The sequence below is a fragment of the Lipotes vexillifer genome, unplaced genomic scaffold, assembly GCF_000442215.2.
Source record: "Lipotes vexillifer unplaced genomic scaffold, Lipotes_vexillifer_v1.1 scaffold3, whole genome shotgun sequence".
Classification (NCBI taxonomy): Eukaryota; Metazoa; Chordata; class Mammalia; order Artiodactyla; family Lipotidae; genus Lipotes; species Lipotes vexillifer.
In genome coordinates, this window is record NW_006783631.1 from 4,199,098 (window position 1) to 4,216,369 (window position 17,272).

At 44.7% G+C, this 17,272-nt stretch overlaps 1 protein-coding gene and 1 non-coding gene across 2 annotated transcripts in view; both read right to left on the reverse strand.

The window, feature by feature from the left end:
- The window catches only part of CLASP1 (cytoplasmic linker associated protein 1), a 275,021-nt gene that overhangs the window by 204,572 nt on the left and 53,177 nt on the right, over positions 1–17,272 (reverse strand). The gene's annotated exons all lie outside the window — the stretch shown is intronic.
- On the reverse strand, positions 11,932–12,004 carry TRNAQ-UUG (transfer RNA glutamine (anticodon UUG)). The gene has a single exon. It is a non-coding gene; the product is annotated as a tRNA-Gln (tRNA).

Here is a 17,272-nt window from a genome sequence, read left to right on the forward strand (position 1 = left end):
AGGCAGGACCCCAAGCACGCATGCGTATCCACCTCTCCTCCTGGCAGCCCATCAAAATGACAGCATCGAAGCACAGAAGGCTCTTTCCAAAACACCCTAGAGAACTGCGGGACTGGGGGCACTCAAGTGGCCATCGGTAAATGAAAATTCTCCCCAAAGACAATTCCAGGAGAAGAAAAGAGAGAGGAGGCCGCACCCCACAGGCTGCTCCAAACGGGCTCCAGTGGGGATGGGCGCCCATTCTCCCAGACGCTGAGCAAGTTCTGGGCCCTGTGTGGGCAGCTATGAGGCAGGGAGGGTTCGGGACTGTGGGAGAGGAGCAGAAAGCAGGTAGACGAGGGGGGCGCCAGGGGCGGGGGTGGGCAGGGGAGGGGGTCTACCGACCAGCCAGACTAGGCCCCTTTGCACGTCAGGCTCATTGTGAGATGAGCAGTAATGAGATAAATGTTTACATATTAGCCTCTCACCACCAGACTGTGAGTAAGGCAAGCAAGTAACTTCTCCACGCTGGGGCACTCTGGGTGTCAATGGGGTGCTGTTAACAGTCATACCAGGACAACAGGCATAAACGGGGATGGGCTCAAATGAAAAGAATAGATGGCCTCCTGAGGCAGGCGGCCCTCAAGGCCGGGGCGATGCCCTGTTCTGCTCCCGATGCCCCAAACCACGCGGCTCTCAGCAAATGCTAGCAACTGGTGTGACCGCCTTCTCCAGTCATCTACAGGTGTCAAAAGCGCTCTGTGTTTAGCTGCTACCAGGGCCACCTTGTCGCAGACTCCAGGGGCACCGGCACAGCCATAGGCGCAGGTGTGCGCCTGCAGAAAGAGGCGCACTTTTTAAAATTAAATTAAAAATCCTCTCTAAATGATCATTGAAATGAGCTTCTCCACGGCCACAGCCAACTGATGCCCCGCCCTCAAGCCGCCTGCCCCCAACCCCGGAGCTCCCCTTGACCTTCCATGTCCCCCCTGTCCTGGCTGGGCCGGGCTGGCCAAGGGCCCCAGAGCCATCTCCCTGCAAAGCCACTACCCCGCGGCCGGCCCCCCGCTGAATGATGCCCAACACAGCTCATGGGTCGTGGCCGGGAGGCCTGCCCAGTCTGGATGTTTACAGCAGTACTGAGAGTCCTGATACACAGAGAGAAGGGGGGAGATTCTAAAACTTGTTCTAAGTCCTTGCTTCCCCTTTTGGGAAAGCCTGCCGCAAGTCACCCACAGGGAAGGCACTAAACAAGAGCCCTGGGGTCCGTTTCTTTCTTTTCTTTTTTTTTTTTTAATTGAAGTATAGTTGATTTACAATGTTGTGTTAGTTTCCGCTGTACAGCAAAGTGACTCAGTTACACATATATATTATTTTTCATATTGTTGTCCATTATAGTTTAATACAGGATATTGAATATAGTTTTAGTTTCCTGTGCTATACAGTAGGACCTTGTTGTTCATCCATTCTCTATATAATAGTTTGCATCTGCTAACCCCAAACTCCCACCCCGGTACCTTTCTTATCTGAGGAGAAAACTCCCAGAAAGCACAAGAGAAGATGGCCTGCAGGGGTGTTTCTGGGAAGGGAAGCTTGCGGGAAGAGTTATTAGCACCGGCTCGGCTCCGACCTTGGCTTCTCTGAGATTGACAGCTGTGAGTTCTATTAATGGGTCTCCAGCACCCTTCTCAGATTTCACTGGTTTAATCCAAGCTACCAAACAATTCTGATGAAACCAGCCCATCAACCACTCAGGTGCCTGGGAAGCAACTGTTTCAAGATTCTCCCACAGTGAAGGTGGGGTAGGGACAGGGACAAGAAGAGAAATGCGGAGGAAATGAGGGGAGTCTTTGGCCCAGCCTCAGAGGGCCATGCATTTCTTGGGCCCTATTATCAGATCACATGCTAGCTAGGGGTATAACCTGAATTCTCATTCTCATAAATCCTGGAAGTACTTTATGAGCAACAGTTACAGTGTGTTGTAACCTGTTCTTTACTGCACTACACTCTGTGTTACAAGTACTAGTCTATCAAATATAAACATTAAGTGGAAATGACCCAGGCCTCTCTCTTTTTCTGAAAGGCTCTGATTTCAAGGGGAGCTATGGGAGAGAACTAAAAAGATATCATTCACAGGCATAATGCCTCAGATGTCTGCACACAGGACATCCTTAGCTCAGGGAGAGTCAAAGTTCCAAACCAGTAGGCACTGTAGAGAAAATGAAATCAATTTATTATTTTAAGGACCTGTTGTGTGCAAAGCACAAGCTCAAGTTTAAATCACTCTCAGATGCCACTATGAAGTTTGGTGGTAATATCTACATTCCAAGGCCAAGGGCTCAAATTATTACCCAACTTCCCCCAGCACGCCAGTAATCAATCCACTCCCAGCCTCATTACTGCTCATCTCACTGAGCTATTTCCTAGTAACTTCCTAGTCGTTCCCAGGTCAGCTCAGACACCACCATAATGTTTTAACTTTCCAAGGTGCAGCTCAGAACACCCTAGAAGCCTGCTCTAAACCCTTCACTGCTTCCTCACAGGCTACTGCTGGAAACCCAGCTTAAGCGCCTGGGTGTGGCTTTCTCGCCCTCGGGTCTAGCCTCAGCCTGTCCTTCTAGGAAGCACTGTTCCGGTGAAGAGTGTGGGTTCTGAGCCCAGCAGTCGGGTTTCCGAGGCCGGCTGTGCCATGTTCCTTCACCCAGTGAAGGGGAATTACAACAGTAACTAACAAGGTGGCCATGTGATGGAGGGAAATGACTTGCCTACAAGAGCTCAGCACAAGCCTGGCACAGAGCACTGGCCAGTGAGCGTCGGCTTCTGCCATCACCGCCCACCTCCTTCAGGCTAACTAACAAATACTCGAGTGCGGCCATGGGCCAGGCCCTGTGTGAGTGCCCCGCTCTCCGGGTGAGCCCAGCAAGGCCTCTCGGAGCTCCATGTGACTGCGCGGCAGCACCCATGGCCTCACAGACCAGCCCCATCCAGGCGGAATCTCCCCAGCCTGCTCCAGCCACACCTGCCCAAATCCTGCCCATTTGTTGAGACCCAGCTCCCAGGCCACCACAGCAGGGGGCTTTTGCAGCCTCCTCCCACAGAAGGGAAGCTTGGGGCTGTCTGTGGGCACCTCTCCTAACTGGTCAGCTGTCCCGTCAAACACAAGGTCTGCAGATGCAACCACACTGACGCTGCTATAATCGCTTGTTCAGAAGCCAGAGTATAATTTTCTCTCCTCAACAACCGGCACATCTGCTGTTCTCAAAACAAATTTGTGAAATGGGCAAATAAATCTGTAACCCAATTATCCTCTCATCATGCTATGATTAAGCCAAGGAACCCAAAGAGAAATCTAGATTATAAAGAGGTATTAAGAAAGAAAAGAAATACCTACAGAGCCTACCATAACACCAAGGGTTCAATGATCTATCTTGGCTAAGACACTACAATGTCTCTTTCTTTATGTGACTACCTAAGTCTTCCTTAGATGGGATTGGTAGACTGGAAAAGTTTCGATGGACTAATGAACTTCTAAGAGTTGCACGCTTTTACATCAGTGAAACAAAAAAGAGAGGAAGATTAAGGCCTTCCTTTTCTTACTATGAAATGTTCACTGAAAGCCAAGAGGGGGAAAGGGCCAGTACAGAACAGAAGGGTCCGCACACTTGCCCAGAGAAACTTTACAATGTGCAACAGGCTCTTAGGTTCATGGACGAATGGGGACAGGAGAGTGGGCTCATGAAGCCCAGCCGGAAGGGTTCAGGAGGTGTCTCTGCCCAGCAGGGTCAGGAAGCGCCGGGCTCCCTCCCTTGTGGACCCCTGGGGGCAGTCGTGACCAAGGCACACAGACTTAAGAGCCTCCCGGCCCTCACACTGGGCCAGTCTAATCAGATTTTGTTAATGACCCTCAGAAAACTCAAAGTGCCTTTGATGTCAGGTAAGGAACAAGCTGCATTCTAGACAGGTGGAAGGACACATGCAAGAAACATTTCTTTAATAAGCATAGCAGCTTCGGCAAAGACGCCCCAGCACTAAGCAAGTCACAGGCCCACAGCTGAAAGAATGGGTTAGTCTACCCGGAGAGAGGTTTCTCTAAGATAACAGGACTGTTCCCAAATGTCTGGACTTCCTATTTAGTTCATGGAAATCTCCTAAAATGTAGTAGACATGTCTACTACAGAGAATGTTCTGGAACTGAGCCTTTCTTGATGTCTCAGGGTCACCATTACAGACACAGTCACTGTGCTGAGCTGAAGTCCAGTGTTCCTTTCCAGGACCAGACAAGGCCCAGCATCACATCACAGGAAGCCTTCTGTAACTGTCGGGTCCTGCCTTCACCTGCTGCTAACCCACTGGGAGACATAAACTCTCTCTGCAAGTTTTAGTTTGGGACGTGGCAGAGTTTGGAGGGACAGAGGTGATAAGTAGCAGCCTTTTAGTGTACTGAGTTGGTATCATATATCCTCTAAGACAGGATTCTAAGAGGCTGGCTCCGGGGTTGGGGGTGGGGGGATGGGCTGGGAGTGTGGGGTGAGCAGGTGCACACTGTTATATACAGGATGGGTTCACATCAAGGTCCCACTGTACAGCACAGGGAACCCCATTCAATATCCTGGGATAAATTAAACCATAATGGAAAGAATATGAAAAAGAATGTATTTATGTGTATAACGGAATCACTTTGCTGTCCAGCAGAAACTAAAACAACGCTGCAAAGCAACAATATAGTTTATAACTATAAAATAAAATAAATTTTAAAAGTTTGGTTCATTCCAGGAAAGAAAGAAAAAGAAAGGTTGGTTCCAGGAACCATGGCCAATCTTGTTTTTAAACTGATATCACAGTATTGCACAGGGGTTAAGAATGCAGACTTTGGACCTAGACTGTTCTACTCACTGGCTATGTAACTCTGGGCAAATTACTTCCTCTGTATGCCTCAGTTTCCTCCTCTGTAAAATGGAGATAAACGTGAATATCTCAAAGTTGCTGTTTTAGTTTCAGTTTTAACAGCAAAAGGAAAAAATAAACAGTATCCAAGTATCTAAATATCACTAACAATGAAAGGGCTAGTCCCCAAGAAGCCTGTAGCGCATGAGTCCGTCTTTGCCTTCTCTCTCTCTCAGACAGGAAATGGACAGTTGACACCATCTCGTTAACAGAGTAAAGGGTCCCCCCTTTTCACTGCTGGCAGCTACAACCATGGCAGCAGGCAGATGAAGGCGGTTTACTGTTTCTTAAAGCTGAGGGCAATCTCCTCCTCTTGGCTGGGAGGGGTTTTCCTTCTCTAAATGAAAAATACTCTGTGGCCACACTTATTCACGCTGAGCGTTTGAGCAACGTGGTAGAGGCCCACATGCCGGACTGCTCGTTTTCTAACAGCTGCAGACGGAATCTAATGATCCTAAGGATCCACGGGCTCCCCGCCTGCAGGGCCTCCTCCAGCACAGAGCAGACACACTGCTTCCCCTGCAAAAGGGAGTGGGGTGTGAGGGCGTCAATATTTCTTTCACAGCGTCAAAACTACACTTCACGTTTCTACATTTCCTTCCGTGTGATCTTCTGGAACACTCATGATTTTTCTAGTCGGACTTTTCTGGCAATGAATTACAATAGAAAATCAAGTTCTTAAATTACTAACAAAGGTTAGGATAGATGCCAAGGAATTCATCCAACCAAAACTCATCTTCCAGATTTCTTAGACTGGAAGGAAACAAGGGCTATTCCTGGCTTGTTCCCAGGTGTCCCCTCCCACTGGCTGCTCCCACTTTACTTCACCCTTGTGAGAAACAAATGCCACCCATGGGACCTGGAGGCCCATTAGAATCCTCCTGCCTTGCAGGGACCACTTCGACAAATCTGTCCCACAGCTAGTATTAGGATACGGCCACAAGAGAGGACGTTGTCTGAGTGATTTTTTTTAAATGACGAAGCAGATTAAACAAAAATACAGAGAAAAAGAAAAAGCCATCTGAAATACAGGCAAGCAGTTGAATATAATTAAATTTAATAAGCGATTACTATATGCAGGGTCCTCCTGGGCAAGCAAGGGGTTCAGAGACACAAAGATAAATGAAATGTGGCCCTAGGCTGCAAAACATTGATAATATAGCTGAAACAAGGATGCAGATGGCCACAGTTCCAGGCAAAGCCTGGTCTGGCAAAAATAAATTGGGGTCTACGCACCGTGGGCACCAACCATTGAACAAAGTCACCTCAACTGGGAGAAATCAGCACCGGCTCTACAGACACCACAGCATTTAAGCTGAGCCTTCAACCATGTAAAGGAGTTTGACAAGGCCAGGAAGAGGCCATCCAGACAGAGGAAAGAGGAGGGGCGGGGAAGGATAGCACTGCAGGTCGGGGTGGGGACACTGCAGTGTATCTGAGGCATACAGGCAACATGGTGGGAGAAAAATGTTAGAGGGCTTTGAAAACCATGGTCAGCTGTCCAGGCTTTCTTCTGCAAGCAGCAGAGAAACCAAGAACTCCAAGCAGGGGTGGACGGAGCAGCCTGTGTTTTAGCAAGCTTACTTGGCCTGGAGCAAGAGACCTGTCAGAGAGACACTGCGACAGGCCAGGGAAGAAAGAAGCGGTGTCTGGGTCCTAGGTCAGAGGGAGGCTGGAATAAAAGGAAAGCTAAAAGTTTGGAAGATACTTCAGATGAAGGAATTGGTGCCATTTTCCTTGTGCTTTTTCACTCTTTTCAAATAGCTGCATATTCTTTTTCTTTTTATTTATTATTTTTTAATAAATTTATTTATTTATTCATTTTTGGCTGCATTGGGTCTCTGCTGCGGTGCGCGGGCTTCTCATTGCGGTGTCTTCTCCTGTTGCAGAGCACAGGCTCCAGGTGCGCGGGCTTCAGCAGTTGTGGCGCACAGGCCTAGCTGCTCCGCGGCACGTGGGATCCTCCCAGACCAGGGATCGAACCCATGTCACCTGCATTGGCAGGCGGACTCTCAACCACTGCGCCACCAGGGAAGTCCTTATTTTTATTTTTTACTCACGTATAGTTGATTTAAATGCTGTGTTAGTTTCACGTGTACAGCAAAGTGATTCAGTTATACATATATATGTATCTATTCTTTTCCAGATTCTTTTCAATTATGGGTTATTACAAAATATTGAGTATAGTTCCCTGCGCTACACTGCAGGTCCTTGTTGATTATCTATTTTATATACAGCAGTGTGTATATTAACCCCAAACTCCTGATTCATCCCTCCCCCCTTTCCCCTTTTGTAACCATAAGTTTGCCTTCTATGTCTCTATTTTTGTTTTGTAAATAAGTTCATTCGTATCATTTTTCATATTCTTAAATATGGGGGAAATACAAAAAGAATTATTTCAGAAAATAAAAAGCTACTAAAACGTATGGACAGTTGGATTATGCATGGTCGGGGAATGGGGTATTTGAGATATATATATGAGTTAAAAATTAACCCCTATTACAGTGTTGGCCATGCCTCAAACCCAACCAGGAACAAAGGAGGAAAGCAAGCAATCTTCTAAGGCTCATCCACCAATTTCTTCTAATCAATTAAAAAAGGAAAAGGGAAAACCAAAGATATTAAATCTCATTCAGGTTCCACTAACCCAGAGCTGGACTGAATTACCCTGCAGTGCTCGAGAAACCACGGTTTTCTAAGCAAAAGACCAATGTAAACAAAGTGACAGTGGGATATAGTTATCAAACTATTTTCAAGTATATGTTAAGTCATTTGTAAAGTGTCCTTGACAGGTCAAGAATGCATATGCAATAAATTAGTTCTCAATTCTTTAAAACATCTGTGAGATAATGTTACTGCACTGTTTGCCCCCAAATTATCATGGTCTGTACTACTACTTTCACTAGAATTAAAAGGAAAGATACCGGGCTTCCCTGATGGCGCAGTGGTTGAGAATCCGCCTGCCAATGCAGGAGACACAGGTTCGAGCCCTGGTCCAAGAAGATCCCACATACCACGGAGCAACGAAGCCCATGCGCCACAGCTACTGAGCCTGTGCTCTAGAGCCCATGCTCTGCAACAAGAGAAGCCACTGCAATGAGAAGCCCATGCACCACATTGAAGAGTAGCCCCCGCTCGCCACAACTAGAGAAAGCCCGTGCACAGCAACGAAGACCCCATGCAGCCAAAAATAAATAAATAAAATAAATAAATTTGTTCAAAAAAAAAGAAAAGATACCATATTTCTTCTTAATATGTAAGTTAATTCCTTCATATTATGTGTGATATTATCCCTATGACCCTACCTGATCACCGTAAATCTGAAATGTCAGATTAGGAAACTTTTCGGCTCCAAAGCAATGGACACACATAAATGAATATAAATAAAATTAGATAAACCTGAGTAGGACTGTTGGGGTGTTATTAATGCCAGTGCCCAATTATGGTATTGTACCACACGTTGGCAAAAGGTAACTATTTGTGAGAAATTAGGCATTGTACAAGGAATCCTGTTGTATTATTTCAGTTGCATGAATCCTTAATATCTCAGTTTTTTAAATAAGGGAATCCTTTGTAATTAAAACAAACCAAAACAAAACACACACACACACACACACACACACACACACACTAGTGGGCAGCTCTGTCCTGTGAAACCCTATGTACTTTGGCCGCATCACAGACTAACAACAAACAGGGAAGCTTTGGAGGTAAATACTTACAGGTAAAAGCACAGAAAAGTTTCAGATTCTAAACCTCGGTGACCACAAAGTAAAAGGCAGAAAGTAAGAGAAAACCAGTGAAGGATTCCTTGGTCTCCAGCTTTACACACAGTCTTGTGGGGAGGGAAGGCTCACATCACTGCCGGGTAGCAGTCTCGCAGACAGAACAGAGGCTCAGAGTCAGGCAACCTGTGGAGTCCACAACCACGTGTTCACAACTCGGTGTAAACATTCATTCCCCCCACTAGAGGAGGTTGGGGGGATGTGCAAGGTCAAAGGCTCCCAAACTGATATAATTCAAGCAATAGCATTTCAGGGGCGTCGAGATAATAAACCAAGGGTCACGACCTACGGGACTGCTTCATGTTATGAACTACAGGAGACAGACACATCAAACCCCCCCCCCCAACACCAGAAGGTGCAAACTCCCGCCTCCAGTGCAAGATGAGTGATGCTACTGAGAGCGTGACACAGGCCAAGGCCAGCCCCAAAGCCCTGACAGCCAGGTCTCTGCAATGCAAGGCATTACACAACCTGGCTTTCCCTTATATTCTTCTCATGTGACTCTCAAAAATTCTCATCAAATACCACAGGCAGAAAAGGTTAGGGGATTGTTCGTTTATGAGACAAATTTTACTGAACAATTATATTCCAAGATGTAACAGGTAAAATTACTTTAAAAAAAAAGACACAGTCAGAGAAATTATGACATTAATCATTATGACACTAATCAAATCATCACAAGATAAATTAAGCTATGATAAATGCTACAAGGGAAAGCTTTGAAGTCATATAAAATGGTATCTTCTAGTCTGAAGGTTGAGAAATAAGTTCAAAGAGATGAGAGATCAAAATTTATGGAATATAACATATGTAATAAGAAACTCAGCTCTGAAAGGGGAAAAAAATAGAGCTGTAAAATACAGAGAATTAACTCTAACACACAAATAAAACTTTGACTACCCGACGCAAGAGGGAAAAAGAGGTGAGAGAAAAGAACAGTGCAGCAGTCCTAGCCCCATACTACACCCACTATTCTTAGCCAATTGCACGGCCCAGGGTCTAATTGGAGCCTACGGTCCGCCTGATCCATAAAACCTATGGTCCAGGCCGGGTCAAATTCCCACCACGACTTGTACTTGCCCTCGCGAAAGGATACAGGAGAGAAAGCCACAGGAAGACAGGACTCCCATTTGCCTGAATCAACTCTTGGGACGTCACTAAGAGCTCCTGAAAGACCGCTGGGGAAACCACCGCAGTTGAGAAAATGGCACCTTCCTTAATCTCCAAGAGCACCTCTTAGCTGAGTTTTGTTTTGTTTCATGTTGGGGAGTGGCGGTGGGATGCAGAGCCTCCAGCACGGATAGCTCTGGGTTATGAGACTCCAAAAGAAAACTTAGTCCCTGCTGCCCAGAAGCTCATCTCTGGTGGGGAGCCACAAACAAACAGGTATCTTCCATAGAGTGTGAAACCTGATAAAAGCGCCTCCTTGCTTTTAAGTCTGATGACGTGTCCCGGGCTCATCTTGGACAATTCCTGCCTAGACCTGGAATCAGCCATCTCTCTAAGGCACCCCAATTCCTTTCACTGGAAAACAGCCCTTTCAAATTGGCTTTGTGCCCTTTTGACATGACTTAAAAGCACTCCTATGGCCAGATATGGGACACCAAGAAGATGCTCAAATGCAATGGATTGAATACAACAAATATGTTTAAATTCATCAGTTATATTAATACTAAAAAGACCCTCTTTAGACATCTTTGGAGGCCAGAAGGCACTAGCTCATGTTCTGAAAATTGATCAACTGAAGGAAAGAATAAGGCAAACTGCCTTTCCTATACTGACTGTATTTCAGAGTAGCCAACTAGTTGATGAGGCAAAGTTCTTTATAGAAGAATCACAGTGAATAAATAATAGAATTAAAGGAAATGATAGAATTAGAAAACTGTCCTATTGCCATCTAATGAAATAATCTAGGCAGCAATCATCAATTGCTCCTAAAAACCATTACAAGTGAGAGATGATATAACAGAGGGATCCATGAGGACACCCGAACCCCCTGATCAATCTTGGCATCCCCAGAAGTAAGAATACCAGCCAGTATGGACTGGTGAATGTGATGCAGATGGATGAACATGCCAGCACCGAGGAAGCATTCGTTACTAAGAGAAACACTGAAGCTAATCGAGCCTCCAGAATCAGGTCTAGCTATCAGCTTTCCAGACACAGCAGAACATGCCAATGACATAAAATGCAATCAGTCAAATCTAGAATAAGGGAGCTTCTACAGAACAAATACTACAGTTCCTTCAACCAATAAATTATATGAATAAAAAGTGGGAAGCAGCTGTATAGCACAGGGAGATCAGCTCAGTGCTTTGTGACCGCCTGGAGGGGTGGGATAGGGAGGGTGGGAGGGAGGGAGACGCAAGAGGGAAGAGATATGGGCATATATGTATAACTGACTCACTTTGTTGTACAACAGAAACTAACACAACATTGTAAAGCAATTATACTCCAATAAAGATGTTTAAAAAAAAAGGTGAGGGGGTGGGGAGAGAAACATCAATATTAACAAAAATTTAAATGTAACACAGGACATAATTTGGATATGATTCCAAAGAAATCAACTGTAAAAAGACAATTTTGAAACAGAGGATAACTGAACTTAGAGTAGTTACTAGATGATATTAAGGAATTTTGAGTAATTTTGTTGGGTGCGATAATGTCACTGTAGGTACTTTTTTTTTTGGTATTTTTTTTAAGTCCTTATTTATTCGAGATATGTATTGAAATATTTAGAGTTAAAATGATAATACTCGTGGAATGTGCTTTAAAAACACTCCGGGGGGAGAAAAGTGGTGGAAGGACAGATGAAACAGGAATGGTAGAGCGCTAATAGCTGTTGAACCTGGATGATGGGATGTGGGATTCACAGTTTTATTCTCTTTACTTTTATGCATATTGGAGGGAAACCCATGACAAAAGGCTGGGGGAAAATACAGCCCTTACGCATGAATACTCATCACAATGTTGTTTAAATGGTGAAAATGTGCAAACAACCTAAATCTTTATCAATAGGAGATGACTGATTAGGTAAATCATTACACACACAAAAAAAGGAATTATCACGAGGCCGTAGAAACAACCATATTTTATCTCCCCCAAAATTCTAACATTTTACAGAGTAAAACAAAGCAACAAACACACAACAGGCCATAGAACAGCATGTATAGCATAATCCTTTTTTTTTTTTGGTCACGACGCGCGGCTTACGGGATCTTATTTCCCTGACCAGGGATCGAACCCGGAGCCCCCGCAGTCAAAGTGCGGAGTCCTAACCACTAAACCGCCAGGGAATTCCCTGTATAATATAATTCTAATGTGATACATGCACAAGAAAATGCCCAGATGTTCAGCAAGATGTGGGCATCTCTTGGGGGCAATACACTGGGTGTCACTGTTCTTTGGGAACTTCTGAAGGCATTCACTCATACAACTGTAATTTTTTAAGGGGGAGGGGGCAGTGAATGTTTATTTTATTTTTTATTTTTTGTTTTATTTTGATATGGACCATCTTTAAAGTCTTTATTGAATTTGTTACATTGTTGCTTCTGTTTTATGTTTTGGTTTTTTGGCCGCAAGGCATGTGGCTCTTAGGTCCCCAACCAGGGATCAAACCTGCACCCCCTGCATTGGAAGGTGAAGTCTTAACCACTGGACCGCCAGGGAAGTCCCTCTTTGTTTTATTTTTAGTTTCCCAAATTTAAAATAGGGTTGAAAATATGGTTCTTACGGTGCTTAAATGGCATAAAATATGGAAAACAAGATCTGGCACATAACTAGACATTCAAAATTGTTAGAGCTCTTCTTTCCCCCCCCCCCATTTGAAAACCACAATAAAGCAACTGCTTCTTAAAACAAAAAACACCCTCATTTTTTCAAGTCCAAAACCCACCTACTTCCCTTCTCTTCCTTCATTCAGTTATTTATTGACACCTAATACATGTTTGTTTCATTTCAAAGTTTAACACAGAGGCAGTCTTCACTAATACATCCTCATAATGGTCCTCCTGAAACAGATCTTTTAGGTATGGTATTATCCATGTCCATAGATTTTGTCTTCTCATAGCAGCATTTTAGATGGGACTGATCATTTAATCACATGGATTTTTTTAAACTTTCATGTCAAATGCCTGTGAAAATTCAGCCTTAACCCAGGCTTCTCTGGGCGAACTAGGCTACTCTGTAATTTACTACTAAGAGAACTAAAGGCGTTGGTGGGACACAGATGGGACTCCTTCACATATGGAATCCCTTCTCTTTTAAAAATGGAGACATCACCTCAATGGTGAAAAACTGAAACCACTTCCACTAAGATCAGGAAAAGACAAGATTGCCCACTCTCACCACTATTATTCAACATAGTTTTGGAAGTTTTAGCCACAGCAATCAGAGAAGAAAAGGAAATAAAAGGAATACAAATCGGAAAAGAAGAAGTAAAGCTGTCACTGTTTGCAGATGACATGATACTATACATAGAGAATCCTAAAGATGCTACCAGAAATCTACTAGAGCTAATCAATGAATTTGGTAAAGTAGCAGGCTACAAAATTAATGCACAGAAATCTCTTACACTCCTATACACTAATGATGAAAAATCTGAAAGTAAAATTAAGAAAACAGGGGCGTCCCTGGTGGCGCAGTGGTTGAGAGTCCGCCTGCCGATGCAGGGGACACGGGTTCGTGCCCTGGTCTGGGAAGATCCCACGTGCCGCAGAGCGGCTGGGCCCGTGAGCCATGGCCGCTGAGCCTGCACATCCGGAGCCTGTGCTCCGCAACGGGAGAGGCCACAACAGTAAGAGGCCCGCGTACCTCATAAAAAAAAAAAAAGAAAAAAAAAAACTACAATGAGATATCATCTCACACCTGTCAGAATGGCTATCACCAAAAAATCTACAAACAATAAATGCTGGAGAGGGTGTGGAGAAAAGGGAACCCTCTTGCACTGTTGGTGGGAAGGTAAATTGATACAGTTCCATTGGGGAACAGTATGGAGGTTCCTTAAAAAACTAAAAATAGAACTACCATATGACCCAGCAATCCCACTACTGGGCATATACCCTGAGAAAAGCATAATTCAAAAAGAGTCATGTACCAAAATGTTCATTGCAGCTCTATTTACAATAGCCAGGACATGGAAGCAACCTAAGTGTACATCAACAGATGAATGGATAAAGAAGATGTGGCACATATATACAATGGAATATTACTCAGCCATAAAAAGGAACAAAGCTGAGTTATTTGTAGTGAGGTGGATGGACCTAGAGACTGTCACACAGAGTGAAGTAAGTCAGAAAGAGAAAAACAAATACTGTATGCCAACACATATATATGGAATCTAAAAAAACAAAAAAAATGGCTAGAAGAACCTAGGGACAAGATGGGAATAAAGATGTAGACCTACTAGAGAATGGACTTGAGGATATGGGGAGGGAGAAGGGGAAGCTGGGACAAAGTGAGACAGTGGCATGGACATATATACACTACCAAATGTAAAATAGATAGCTAGTGGGAAGCAGCCTTATAGCACAGGGAGATCAGCTCGGTGCTTTGTGACCTCCTAGAGGGGTGGGATAGGGAGGGTGGGAGGCAGGGAGATGCAAGAGGGAGGAGATATGGGAACATAGGTATATGTATAACTGATTCACTTTGTTATAAAGCAGAAACTAACACACCATTGTAAAGCAATTATACTCCAATAAAGATGTTAAAAAAAAATAATGGAGACATCGGTCACATACCATAGAATTCATCCTTTTAAAATGTACAATTCAGTGATTTTCAGTGTCTGCGCAAGGCCGCACAGCCATCACCACTATCTAAGTCCAGAACACCCTCATCACCTAGAAGAACCCCGTCACCCATCAGCACTCACTCCCCATTACCCCCGCCCCACCTCCTCCCTCAGACCCTGGCAATCTCTAAAGCAATTATAATTGTTACCAAGGCTGTTTTGTTAGGGAAGGGGACAGGAAGAGGCAATACATGCCTTCAGGGCAAAAGATCCCCACTCTAACGGCTTGAAATATATAAAGAACAAGCTTCAACTCCACGCATATGCATTGGTGAAGATAAATCAGCATTTTCCTCTTGAATTAATCCTCCTTTTACTATAAAGCAGGAATCAAATCACACAGCCAGCACTGGCTTCCTCTGACTGCCCTGCTGATCAACTCTGAACATGTGGCCATGGCATATTTCACAATCTTCTGTCTCAAAATTCTGAGGTGAAAACGAAATAAAATCCAGCAATCACCACCAAAAGATAAATGTAAAAAAAACAGGGGTGGGGGGGTAAACTAAATCATCAAGATAAGCTAAATTCATACCAATGTTTGCTCACTTAGCCAGCAAACTTATCAAAACAGTTCCTGTGTTGAACGGCATAACAGATTTTCTACAAATTTTTTTCATCTTTTTCAAGCAATTAGATGAAAATTGATGAGAAAAAAGTAGGGCTGACATAGTTGAATATGCTGAGTGGATTCGTGACCCTAACTGCAATACTGCTTGCATATCAGTCACATTTTAAAAGTTACTTTACTGTAACCATAATTCCAAGAGAGTAACTAAGGAACCGTTTTAAGCTACCAGGGGCCCTCCTTAATTTCGGACGTGCAAATGTGCGCCTACCAAAGGCATTGCTTTTTTGCAACAAGTCTGACTTCTGCAGCAGACAGCATGCGTGGTATGTCATCCCTATCACTTCCTGACCAATACTGTCTCAAAAGCAGCTGAAGAAGAAAATTCTTTAATTTCTATTTATAAAAATAACAAACGCCTACTGTGCATTTAGAAACTACAGGAACATGCAAAGAAAATCTATCGTCTATAATTTCCCGATATAGATTAATACCATTCAGATTTTCACACAGCTCCTTCTACATCATTTTTTCTACACACTTGTGCACAGTTGAGACCTTGCTCTATATAAATTTTGCTCCTGCCTTTTTCACTTTACATCATCCCATCAGCGTTTCCCCAATGAAAAGTCTTTACAGACTACCCTTGAGCAGAGTACACCATCTTCCTAATAAATGGGTGGAAATACACAGACATATCTCTCATATTCTCCTAATGCTGGGTATTTGAGATTTTCCTAACTTGAAAGCCACTATTTCTAGTTTCAAATGACTTTTTATCCACCATGCACACATTTCTTTCATGTGCACGTACATCCTGTGCACAGAGGTCACACATTTTCATTTCGGTTCCAAAGGACTGGGTTATTTTCAAGTTATTGTGATGCAGAGTCACTGCCAAAACCCACATTCCTGTCTGAGAAAAAATATCACCCATATCCTTAGGACTCTGGATTGAACAAACAATGGGCCGTAAATTCTTTAAACCACTTAGAAATGAAAGGCCATGCCCTCAGTCAAAAAGCGTTCTCTTCTACTCTAAGCTTGCATCAGAGCCGTCCCCTGACCTCTAGCACCAAGAATGTGGGGAGGGAAGATTCATTTTGTCTGACTGTGTCACTTGGGCAACGGCTATCTTACGGAGCTGACCTTGAATTTCACCCTCAGACGCGCTCCTCAGGCAGACTAGCGTCTCACAAAGGTTACTGCAGAGTCAAGGGGCCACTTCAGGAAGAAGGCTGCTGCACCCCAAGCCGAGCCTGCAGGCAGCCAAGCCCTCAGGACAGCAGGACAGCAGGTCAGCACGTAAAGGAGAAGCAAGACACCAGGGCCTGCTTTCAACTACTGACCCAGCCAAATAAACGCAAGCAGAAACTTCCAGTTCTTTATCGCAGTTTAAGCGCACATTACTTTTTAAAATTGACGGGACTTCCCTGGTGGCGCAGTGGTTAAGAATCCGCCTGCCAGTGCAGGGGACACAGGTTCGAGCCCTGGCCCAGGAAGATCCCACATGCCGCGGAGCAACTAAGCCCGTGCGCCACAACTACTGAGACTGCGCTCTAGAGCCCGCGAGCCTCAAGTACTGAAGCCCGCGCACCTAGAACCCATGCTCTAGGCACTACCTGTGGACACCAAGCCGTTTCCCAGCCACTGTGATGAGACCCTGTGGTGCTCCCCTCCCTCCTGTCTCACAAGCATCTGCTGAACTTACTCCCTGAACAAGGTGGATTCAGCCTCAAAGCTTTCTGAGGCTGAATGAAGGGCGTAAAGGCCTTGCCACCCTACCAACGTCCAGTAAATTCCAGTCCTGTGCTCTGTGTCCTAGAGGACGCTGCCTAAACTTGAGGAGTCTCTGGGCTAACCAACCTCTGGGAAGTGGGGTAAGAACGATGCATAGGAAAACCTACTGTTATCGGTGACACGTGGCAGGAGGTGGAATACCTGGTGACTCTGTTCATGACGTTCAGACAGTTCCTCTTCTACAACCTCCCTCACCAGTTATTCACTTTGGCAAAATACGCACAGCAAACACCTCTGACGCACTTTTAACTCTACTCAAGCGAAACCATCTTCCTCTTCTAGAGCCCCAGCCAAGTGCCCATCAGGCTACTGTCTCCCCACCCAAGCCCTGTCCCTCTCCTGCTCACAGGTGTTCTCTTTTGTTCTTGACTGATCAGTTCTGTGCTGATCTGAGAAGGGAAA